Source organism: Aedes aegypti, chromosome 2 (assembly GCF_002204515.2).
Source record: "Aedes aegypti strain LVP_AGWG chromosome 2, AaegL5.0 Primary Assembly, whole genome shotgun sequence".
Taxonomy (NCBI): domain Eukaryota; kingdom Metazoa; phylum Arthropoda; class Insecta; order Diptera; family Culicidae; genus Aedes; species Aedes aegypti.
The window spans coordinates 268851864-268864237 of record NC_035108.1 but is presented as its reverse complement, the minus strand read 5'-3'; the positions used below and the strand labels follow the sequence as shown (position 1 = coordinate 268864237).

Here is a 12374-nt window from a genome sequence, read left to right as displayed (position 1 = left end):
GTTGCGATGGTGAAAAAAAACGAAGTATGCGGGTGAAAAACAAAACGCGTCAGTAGTGTTTGGTCCGTTGAATTTGTTGCTTGGTCTTTTATGGGCGAGCGACGGAACCGGATCAATTGTGTCCGGTTCGCGTAGTAATCACAGTTTCGGTATCGGTCACCCGTGTATATGCTTACGTATTCGTTTCAAACTTTATCTTTATCGTTCACCAAAACGAATCCTTTCCCATATCCAAACTCCCAGTGTTTTCTTGTGGAAGTGCAGAGGACTCCTCGGCTTCCATAAAGCAAGTAACACGTCAACATTTCCCTCCCATCCCCAAATTGACCTGCATTCGGACGCAGACTGCGCCGGTATTGTTTGTTATAATACTGAGGACACCAGTACTTACACATTGAAGATGCTACTGATCCTTAGTAGCATCTGTTGGTTCCCTGTGTAAGTACAGCTCTTCTTGCAATAACGGAGTAGAAACTGCGGGCGGTCAATCATGCTCATGCTCATGCTCATGCTCATGCTCTGCTCATTGACCTACTCTCATTTCTGATTACCTTTCAAATTACAGTCGAAGCTTGTTATAACGACATCGCAAGGGATCGTCGTAATAGAGAAATGTCACTATAGAGAATAGTTATAACATCAGAATATTTTTCAAGGGACCGAAAAATGTCGCTATAGAGAGCTTTTGTCGTTACAACGAGCTTCTGAGACTGTATTCTGAAATTACTGTAGAATTTATATCTTTCTGACTTATTCTCAACTCACGCTTTATTTTCGAATGACTCTATAATTTCTTGACTTAGTCTAATCTCACTTACTTTTGGCTTTTTTTTATAAAGTTTTTGATCTTGTTTGATCTCGACTCAAATTGAATTCACTCTCGACACAATCACAATCTCAACGTACTCCTTCGATTTCTTCTCAAAACACCCCTAACTTAGCGTTGATCCTTTTGTGGTTAACTAAGACAACGTGCAGTTATAAGGACTATTCATTTTATCAAGTGGACACCTTGTACATGCATTGTCTTTTTTAATTTATCAATTAAACTGCAACGGGTTTTCTGGATATTGTTCGACTAATAATGATTGTAATGATTGCAGAATAGAATCCTTTCGAAACGCTATATATTCGTTATATCAGTCTTCTATTTGACTTTGGCTAAGCTGCATGTCTGAGCAAAATTTTAAAAAAATCGTAGGGCTTGTTCAGAGGTTATGTTCTTTTGAAGTTATAAGTCCATAAATTCAAAGGAAATTAATGACTTTCAAACAGTTTTTCGTTTACCGTGATTGTCAGATGCAAAATACAACCAAAACTTGATTCCAAGTTGGTTTTCCTAATAATTTGTAACCGCTGGGCCCAGTTTTGAATTATAAGATCGATCATATGTAGAGTTTCACTCATTTTAGGCGTAACCCTTCTTCTTCTTTGTATTAATGTCCTCACTGGGACAGAGACGGCTTCTCAGCTTAGTGTTCTTATGAGCACTTCCACAGTTATTAACTGAGAGCTTTCTTTGCCTAAATTGCCATTTTCGCATTCGTATATCGTGTGAACGCTACGATGATACTCTATGCCCAGGGAAGTCAAGGAAATTTCCATTTCGAAAAGATCCTGGACCGACCGGTTCGATTCCCAGTAAGCCCTTATGGTTTAATTTTATAAAGATTAAAGAGGCCTTTCAAATGTTGTCAATGATAAACTGCAATCACATGCCATAATTTTTTTTTTTTTCAAAATATATTAAGTTTTCGTAGGCTCAAGTGCTCAAAGGCATTAGCCAGTTTGATCATATTACTAAAGTATTTTTTTGTGGCACAATGTTTTCAATCTTTTGCTGATACCACGTACTCACGTTTAAGTATAACATGCGCAAGTATACCTCAAAGAATATTTCCAGATTTTAAGTTTTTGATTGTGAGTAGTTATCCGTTATCCTTCAAGCTTTTTATTTCCAGGTTTGATCACTACAAATCTAAATTGTTACCGTTGTACATTCAGTGTAGTGTAATCAAAAAAAGGAAAGCAACGACATAAAAGTCAGCAGTAGAATGTATAAAGCACAAGTTTTTCATTATTTCTAATTCACTTGCAGAACCTCATTTGAAAAATATGTCTTAAATTAAAGACTGATCGTATAGTTATTTATTTATTAATTCTTCTATATTTAGTGCCATAAGACATATGTCTTTTTAACCGTTACAACTGCGATATGACAGGTGAAAACTCATTATAATACTTGAAATCAAGATGGCGTCACTTAAGTTAATACTCTTATTTTTCACTATACTCGAAGAAAATACCAACGATTGAAGGCTTGTTTCTTTGTTGTACCACCTAGTTTTTGTAGCATATCTTACTCAGAGTCTATGTACATCGATAGGTAGACGGTTTGACAGTAAGATAGGTAGATTTGGTTTCACTCTTCGCGCAACTCTCCATTCATAGACTCTGATCTTACTCAGTTTTGATGGTGATGGTGATTTTCGAATTCAAATCGTGCGGAGCGCTAATGGTGAAACAACGGTTATCGTAACAAAATTCAAAATGACTGCCAAATCTTTTTTAAGCTTTAAATGAAAGCTGTATCCTTCCTTTTCATGATGCCACTATGTTTGCTTTGAGTTCCAAGGGAAATATGAGACATATTACACAAAGAAATACCTAAGGTTTATAAAAAATGGGCTTTTAGCAAACTGGCGTTCGATGGGTCCACCAATTCGAGAAAACCGAACCTACTACCCTCTGGTTTCAGCATATTCTGGCGATCAGTGACATAAAATTAAAATTCTAAAGGTTGTTCAGTAGAAATCTGTTTGGGAATTCGTCCGCTAGGTGGAGGTAATAACATTTTTTCTTCAATTTTCTATAACTCAAGATTCTGATAAGCTAGAAGGTTTTTGGTAAAGTTGTTCATTTGAACAAGGGCTTTCTGGCGTTTTTTACTTTGAACAACTAGATTTTAGAACTAGGATAGTTTATTTCAGGAAGGTTATACTTACCTTCATGTGGAATCTTTGTAATTGTATGACCATAAATGACTATTATTATTGTAATGCATCCTGTGAATACCATTTTATCCTGGCATTTTATTTTGTTTGTTCATTGGGGAATTGTGCAGATTTTGAGTTTGAAGATATTTGAAAGATACGCAGCAATCAGACTATCCAGAGAAGAAGCAAAACAGCTGCATCTATCGTTTGATTACAGGAAAATATGAAATATCATTAGAAATAGTTTTGGTAGGAATAATAATGCACTTAACTGTATACGTGTTTTCTTTTTCTTTTGTCATGAAACAAAGGTAATGCATGAGGGAGTTATACCGATCATAATAAGCATGATACTCAGTCAGCGCAATACATATGCATAATAAAGGATAATGTTTCAAACAAATTTCTATCATCTACAAATCCCTTCCAAAAATCGAACAATCTGAAAGCGTTTAAGTAGATTCAACACCAACGATTATATGTAACGAGCTACATACAAAAGAGCCAGTTGACTAGTAAAGAAACAAAAATGCCTAGAATGGGATTCAATTTCTTTGAATTATTACTATGCTTGTTTATTGGAATTGAATTTGAATTCAAAAATGTCCATCGTAAAATACAGTCACACCTCCATGAGTCGATATCTGAAGGGACCGTTGACTCATGGAAATATCGAGATATGGAACTAAAAACCTTTGAAAAGCTGTTTGTGGGGATCATCATAGTAACCATGAAAATGTGTTCTTAGTATGCACGGTAGAGACAACAAGGTAGGCTATTCCCACGTATAAACAACGGATTTCAATCAAAACATGTATCGTCATTCCTATCGTCAAGCATGAGGCTTACTATCCTGTAAAAGAGAGCAAGCTTTGCTTTCTTTTGCACTCGTTTGAGTTTGCGATAGGAATGACGCCACAAATGTCATTTTTCGGAGTATAATACCTTGCTTCTTTTTACCGTGTTAGTATGGTTCCATGATTCGATATCGAGTCATGGAATATCAACTCACGGAGGTTTCACTGTAAATAAAAGATCAGCTTTTTCTTGCATTGCAGCATTTTTGCTAATCACTCATAACATCTAGTTTATCCACAAAACAAATGCATATGATTTAAATCAAAATTATTTCTACCAGGTTTTGTCTGTCTGAACAATTTGTCAAATACACTAGATAGGAAACTATCCAATGAACATTTTGGTCTCAATAACTTTTTCAAAGGCATCGACGTTAATTAGTAAAAAATAGGTTATCCACTAGATTAGTTTGATCACTATATAGGAAAATATAGCCACCTGAACAATTCTGCAAAAGAAATCAATTAATCATAAAACTAGATAGCAGAATCTTAAAATGCACAAATAATTTGAAAAAAAAAAATACGCTGGAGGTTCATTTTAACTGTCTATACATTTTCACCAAAGATGCCAACGTTCAAGCTTATCATAAAAACCACCGAATGGAATCTGGTCACATTTGATTGCTATCTACATCCAACACTTGTAGCTAAAACCTAACCGTATGAACATTAATAAGGACAGCCTATCAGCCTTGACATATAGACGTGTGAATGTAATTGTTACTACAGTGAAACCTCCATGAGTCGATATTGAAGGGACCATCGACTCATGGAAATATCGAGTCATGGAACAGCAATCCATTGGAAAGCTGTTTGAAGGGACCATCATAGTAACCATGAAATTTTGTTTCCAGTATGATTCCATGAGTCGATATCGAGTCATGGAACATCGACTCATGGAGGGATCACTGTAGTGCCTCATAGCAGTTGGATCCATTGTCAGATTGTTGGCTGACAAATAATAACTTTCATAATCTTCTCAACAACATTGCTGAAAACATCGACGGTATTGCTCATCAGGATCATAAACTAAACAAATAAAAAAAAATCAGTCACGCCACCAAGCTCATTTTTAACCCGTATAGGCCTATAGGTATTACTAAAACTCTCATCGCTCAGTGAATACTTAACGGATTTCAATTATTTTTTGTCAGTATACTCGTACACATATCTTGTTTCTAAAAGTGGTCAAATAATCTCGGAAATGTTCCTGTGGCCGGAGTTATTGCGGTAGGTCACTGGGTCAGGTCGGGTAACAAGGGTTATGTGCTTCTGTACCCCTGGAGGTAGGCAAATTTCACATCACAGATAATTTCCAGAATCGGCTGTAATGTGGCCACAATATCAAGGAGTTTTAAGGAAAACGCATCAGCGTAAACCTTCTGGTAGTCGATTAAATTGAACAATTATGTCAACTGCATTTGATTGATCCTACAAATGACCATTTTCGGGTTCTCGGGATGCCTCAAACTTATGATAAAGTGCACAGTTTGTATCTTCACATCTGTGTCAAGCTGGAACGCATTTTAGTGAACTATTATGTTCGATCTATACTTTTAGAGATTTGAAACAGTTTAGTACCTAACAAATCTAGAGTCGGTTCTTCAGGGTATTAAGTCCGAGTGGCCACATCTGGTACACTCTAAATGGTGCAAAACTATTCATTTATAATGTTGAATATCAGATCCTAATGATTTATCCAAAATAAAATTAATGGCATTGGAAATAAATAAAGATAACTTGGCATGTCCCAAAAAATCGCCTTTTTCTACCCGACTTGACCCAGTGACCCACCGCAATAACTCCGACTACAGGAGTATTCCCGAGTTTCTCTGGCCATTTCTAGAAACTAGATATGTGGGCCAGTATAGTGACAAAAACATATTTGAATCCGTTAAGTATTCGCTCAGTGGTAAGGGTTTTAGTATTGTTGCTTTCACTCAGGCCTATACGGGTTAACAAGCAGTTGCCGGAAACAGCAACCTTTGAGCTCGTCAGGATATCGAGATACAGAAAGACACTGACACATTAATGCTTCCAGTGGACGATTTGCCCTTTGAAGGAAGCACCACACTAGAAAACGGACGGACAAGCATGCAACGCCCAGTGGCACAGTCAAAATATCTTTTAGATGAAAAGTGTTCCGAACTGAGGCGGAAATCGAACCCACACTCCTTGACATGATTCAGCTAAATGCTTGGTAACACTAACCACAGGGCCACGAAGCTTACGATTGTTGAAGAATAACGGCCCCTAGCGAATAAATTCCCAAACAAATATGTTTCCGCCAGAGAGTCCTTGATCTGATAAACCACTTTGCAGAAAACTCCAACCTTCTAACGTATCGGGATCTTAAGGTGAAGTAGGCCATCATTGAAATTTGTACGCGTCGTTGATGATTGTTGCTAATTCATCTCACGATTTTGAATTAAAGAAAATTAGTTGGTTTTGCACTGACACAGCTGAAAAAGTATCAGCATACTTTATGCATGTAAACGCGTGCAGTGATACTTTATCAAGTCAATAAAAACTATCAAGACTGAGTTTTATGACTTTGAAATGCAAGCTAAAAAGTCATCATTGTTGCCAAAACGAATGACGAGCTACTTAGCCTTAAGATACAGAGGTTCGAAGAAAATGGCCACCTAGCAAATGAATTCCCAGGCAGATTGTTTACTGCCAGATAGCCCTTGTGCTACTGAACAACTTTGCCGAAAACACCAACTTTCTAGCTCATCAGGATCCTGAGATAACCGTTGAAGGGATGATGTGGCAAATTTTGGTTTCCGGGATAACTCCGGATCCACCTGGACCATACATCCTGGATTTTCTGACCTTAAACTAGAAGAATTTTCTGGGAACTCTGAAAAATTCAGCAAAACCCATCAATAAACAAAAAAGTTAAGCAGGTTTTAGTGTGTTATCCAGCATGCAAAAGTATGTTGGCTGGATGAAGGTTAATGTTGCCTCAGACATAGAAAACGACTGGTGAGCCCAGATTATAGATGGAGAATTTTATCTGATAATAACGGTCTGGGTAGTATCGTGGTAGCAATTTGTTCTGACTTTTGATGTAATCAAATTAAGCGTTATCATGCGGAATCGAAGTAAAACGAATAAACCGATAGTCTAACACAAAGTTATACACTAGAATGCAATAACTGTGCTATCATTATGATGGGGATAAAAGTTAATGTTTTCAAATAGCATAGCATAGCATAGACTGACTGTACATGTCAATGGTTGCTACTCCGTGATTGATCGGAACTGGTAAGAATTGCACTACGATCCAAATGAATAAGGGATGGGAGTTTCCGCTTACTCTCGAAGTGCAATTTTAGCAGATCTAATATTATTGATCAATAACGGCGCCGGCCAAGTCCTTACAGTCAGTTGGGATGGGGAAGGAATGTTAGGGTGTAATGATTGTTGGTTCTAGAGACCGAGAATACCTCTGCATCTCCACAATCACCACGGGAAGGGTGTTTATTAGTGAGGGAGGCAAATATCTGGGAGTCACCTCTGGTCGGTGATGCGATCCATGGACAAGGGGGAAATATACGACTTATATTTAAAGCTTGTTTTGTATTTTTGTCTCGAGAAGTTTTTGGTAGAAGCTTTAAAAAATATGTCAACATCTATAATGTCGAACAATTCAAAAGACGTTTTTATTAATGACGAAAACTGAAAATAACATGTTTATATTTTGAATTATATGAAACAGGAATAATGCCGACACTTGTAGTGACGAACCATACATAATTTGTTTGAAAATTACATATGAGTATTACTAAGCATTTTGTCTCGATATGGTAGAAGTTTTAGAAAATACGTCAACATTCACAATGTCGAACAATTCAAAAGATATTTTTTAATAATGTCAAAAAGAGAAAAATATATGTATATTGAAATTGTATAAGAAAAAAGCATAATGCCGACACTTATAGTGACGAACCATACAAAGTTTGTTTTAATATAACATAAAAATTACGCTTTCAAGAAAAAATATGTTATCATAAGCATGAAACGAACTCACCAGTTGGTAATCCATTCTCGACTGAACACAAAACTGACACTGACAGCAAAACTTCTTGGCGTCCCGAAAACAAACCGTCTTGCTTGGGCCTTCCCAAATACCTACCCAGCAAGACGCTCCATAATAGGGGAAAAAAAAAATCTCCGGCGACGAAAACACGCGCGAAACTTCGAGCAAAATCTATCGGACGACGCAAAACCGAACTGTCCTGCTTGGGCTTCACGAAGCACTACCTGTAAGTTAATGTTTTCAAATAGGGCCAAAAAGCCCCATCTTCGGCTAGGTTATATGGCTTATTGCAGATGATTTTCCAAATGCTGATTACTGTTCGATTTTCTTTTTATATTTGACCAGCAATAGTAGGGTGTACTACCTCTTTACTGTGAGGCGTTTTGTTCCGGTGCTTTTGTGGATCTGTGATAATGTTGATTTCAAATATCACGATAAAACGTATTTTATACACGGCTGCAAAGCAAAGCCACCCGGTCGGTCCAGGATCTTTTCGTAAGTAAAATTTCCTTGGCTTCTCTGGGCATATATTCTGCTACATGATATACGAATGCGAAAATAACAACTTTGGCAAAGAAAACTCTCATTTAACAACTCTGGAAGTATTCAATGAACACTAAGCTGAGAAGCAGTCTCTGTTCCAGCAAGGACATAATACCAAGATGAAGAAGAAGAACAATAAATTCGTCCGAAAACGTATTTATGCAACGTATTCTAACAATGTATCCGACCAATTAAAGCATCTACCGAGTAACCTGTTCAAAGATATATCCATTTTGCTGCTTAAGGGCGTATTATATCTATTTACCCTACATGCCACGTGGACAGATTTGTTTGTGTTACAGAAAATCAGTTTCTGCAGTACAAGAAAATCATCTTCTATAAAACCTAAAATGCAGGGTTTTAAATACCGATTCAATATGCAGCGAAAATAGTAGTACTAAAATTTGATTAATTAAGCGACACAATTGTACATTGTGTGTATTGTAAATATTATTTTACACATATTCGCAAAACATAACAATTAACATAAAACTGTAACAGTGCACCAACGCTCTCATTACGACACGGAGAAAATTATATTCATTGCCGGTGACATCACACTTATTTCTCGATATTACATCGCTCTCGGTAATCTGCCCGTACCGCACCGTGAAGAAACCGGTTTTTACCCAGGAACTGATCAATTATGGGATAATGTGCAGCAACTACACCGCCACAGACATTCGTTTTATGTATGCATTCGCCATACGCCCCAAGCTCGTCAGAAGAGAGACCGCTTATGGTCATAGCTTATTTATAGCGGAATAGACAGCCAACGGCCTCGAGGCCGTTTCCACGAATGCTCCTTTCCGCCGACCTCCGCTAGACCTAAACCATAGCGTAGTTTTTTTCGCATGCAGCTCCGCTGTCTTATCAAATTCTTTGAAGTTAGAGAAATTTGCATACATATCAAAACATGCTCGACGTACGGCTCGTCGAAGGTGGTAGCTCCATTAAATGACAACTTTTTCGCGATGAGGAATTTGTCACTCGCCGTGGAAATGCGCCGCGCTTGCACTCCAATAAGGATACGGAGAAACCACTGTTAGTCAAATATTTGTCCAATCATCGAGATTGCCTCGGTTGGCCTCGGCCGGTCTGCAGTGACTCATTGAGGACGTACGACACCTGAGTAGAGTTCTATAAAAAGAGAGGTGAGTGTGCTACGGAACAGGTTGTTGCTAATTTGGCGAAAAAATTTTATGTTGCCCGGTCTCGCTGAATGTATTGTGAATGGTATGCATCAATGCACAAAAATTGAGGGTGTGAATGGCGGGTAAAATAATTTTACAACTTTAACACAACAAAAGAACCGTTCATAACGTGTGTTGGTGAAATGATTTCGGAGATCTTAGAAGCAACTCGTCTGTGTTCCCGATCAAGATAGCTCAAAGCTGTAAATTTATTGAGGGTTAATTTTTGTTTACATTGAGTTCAATTAAACTTACATTTATTCTCCCTTTAGTTCGCCAACACTTCAATTCTACCAAAAAAATAGCTCTACAATTAAATATTTCCGCTTTGCTTCTGTAATAATTTCAATTTCAGTTCAAACTCGGTAAATCTAGTATATAAATTTATGTTTTTATATTTCTTACGTAATAAACAATATTCTGCTAAATTGCATAAATCCAATGACTTGACAAATTACGTATTCATGACATTTTATGCCTGACAGATCATCTGACAGTTTTGTTCTAACGTTTATCCATACGCACACTAGGTAAGCTGGTGGGGGACTCCCCAGTGACAGCGTTGCCAGCAACAACGTGACATATAGAATCTTCAAGATCATAAATCCACAGAACCAGCACACCAACTTTCTAAAATTCAATATCCTAATATCAAGTCAAACTAACGTGATTTTCAAGTCAGTCTCATCGATAAGAAGTAGGAATTGGTAAAATGAACTCATTTCGTACGAAAATTAAAAACAAATCAGAAAATTGCAACATGTTTCAATATGGACCTATGCACGAGTTCACTATTTGAGGTTTTAGCGGTGCCGTGTTATTTATGTGACCATGTGACAAGGTGAACTGCAAATACAACATATTCCAAGAAAAATAAAATTTCCCGTCGAATATAATTTTATCTACAGGAAAATCCCCAATATCGAATCATGCCGCACCCAATTCAAAATCATCTCACATTCTTGCAGCTTTTACTACGCTGCATCTGATCAATAAAATTCTCCTCATTGCCATTCAGTTCGTTAGCAGCTCGAAAGATCATGTCTGCCTATACATATCATTGATATATTTTATTATTTTCACAGAGTTGTGAATTGCATCCGTTCGTACCGACGTAGGAGCGATCAGTTCAGTGTGCATCATTAATCCTGATGGCTATCACATCACATCTTAAAAACCAATTCATTACTCGTCTCTCATCAGCCGGTCAGAATCTCTATCTTTCCCACTAATTGATTAGTGGAACGATAGAATTAATGGAGTTATTGGAGAAGAAGTCGTATCAGTGGATTTTACGATCAACATTGACCTACATTGGGCATGCTTCAGATGTGAACAAACAGCAAAATATCGACGCCAATGTAGTCACAATTCGTACAGTCGATTCACAAATGCCGCTTCAAAAAAATGGAATAAGATGGTTTAATCATAGCATAAATCGTACTAGCTTCATCAACACTTCAGCTTTCAAGAAGCTCTGGAGCAGTGTGTCCCAAACTCTTGCTCCCATGAGACCAATATTGTCTCTGTCTGAAACATTTTTTTTATCAAAAACTCAAAAATACTTAAACATTTAGAAACCTTCAAAAGGTATTTTTTTAAGCACGTACAATCAAAATAATGTTTAGATAAACAGTCTGATATTCCTCTATGTCATGTATATTTATTAATTGTTTACGTATTTTGAGATGGCATGGAAAATAATGATCAATTATTAAAACATTCATAAAACTGAGAACCCTAACATTTTTCTACAGAAAACTTATGTTTGTGTCTGGTAGGATCTGAGAAATTAACTTGGCGGCAACGTTATATATTTAGGTTAAGTTAAGTGAAGTAAATTGAAAACGTGTTTTTTTTTCTCTTATAAGCAGGTGAAATCAACTCACCTGTGAAACATCTGAACTGCTACGGCAAATGAAATGTAATTTGTTGTTAATAAAATCTTAAATTTGTTTTACCAAATTAGGATGACAGTGTTGTCTAACACAGAATACCTATATATAAAAAATGAATGTAATGTTTGGAATAATACTAATAAAAAAAACTTGGCGGCAAGGTGGATCGCACATCCGAAAAGATTGGGAACCTATGCTCTACTGCTTGGCATAAAACATACTTGCGCGTGGATATCTTCAACTTACCCCGATATCAAAACACAAAACTCAGTAACGGTATAATGATGGAAGCATGCGACGACCAGTGGCTGTTACATCATTTACCTTAGATCACCAGATGCGTCATTACATGTAAGAGTATTTACACGAGTGTCCGGAATCCAATGATGGAGCTGATCGAGGGAAAGTTTTGCGCGCCAATTCCTGGCAAAAACTGTATCCACGCGACATTACTCCTCCGTAATGGTCTGCTTGATGACGACGCAATAAGAGTTCGCATCATTGCTCGGAGATCCCCAGCCACATCTCGTTAATCAGGCATCAAAACCCCCATCATTTATTGCAAGCACGGTGGTGGCACGGGTTTCCGAAGCTACGGACGGTTTACATCTTGATTTAAATTATAGCAAATTCCACATTTTCTCGCAGGGTTGAGTAATAATCAAAAATAATAATTGTTTACTTTTTCCTGTTTCTTTTTTCCGCAGAAATGATTTACTGAGTCCGGAACGCGCTGCCGAATGTGAGGAAAAACACAGCATAGATTGAAGGTAAGTGATAGCGGTGCATGCCAATTGCCAGTATTTCCTCTAAGGACTGAACCATAGCATGTTGCATAT

The 12374-nt window shown here is 37.3% G+C and overlaps 1 protein-coding gene across 2 annotated transcripts in view; it reads left to right on the top strand.

Moving 5' to 3' along the window:
* The window catches only part of LOC5571740, a 266650-nt gene that overhangs the window by 45270 nt on the left and 209006 nt on the right, over nt 1-12374 (top strand). For both annotated transcript variants that reach the window (XM_021845047.1, XM_021845046.1), the window contains exon 2: nt 12243-12305. The gene's annotated coding sequence lies outside the window, so the exon portion shown is untranslated. The remainder of the gene's footprint in view (nt 1-12242; nt 12306-12374) is intronic.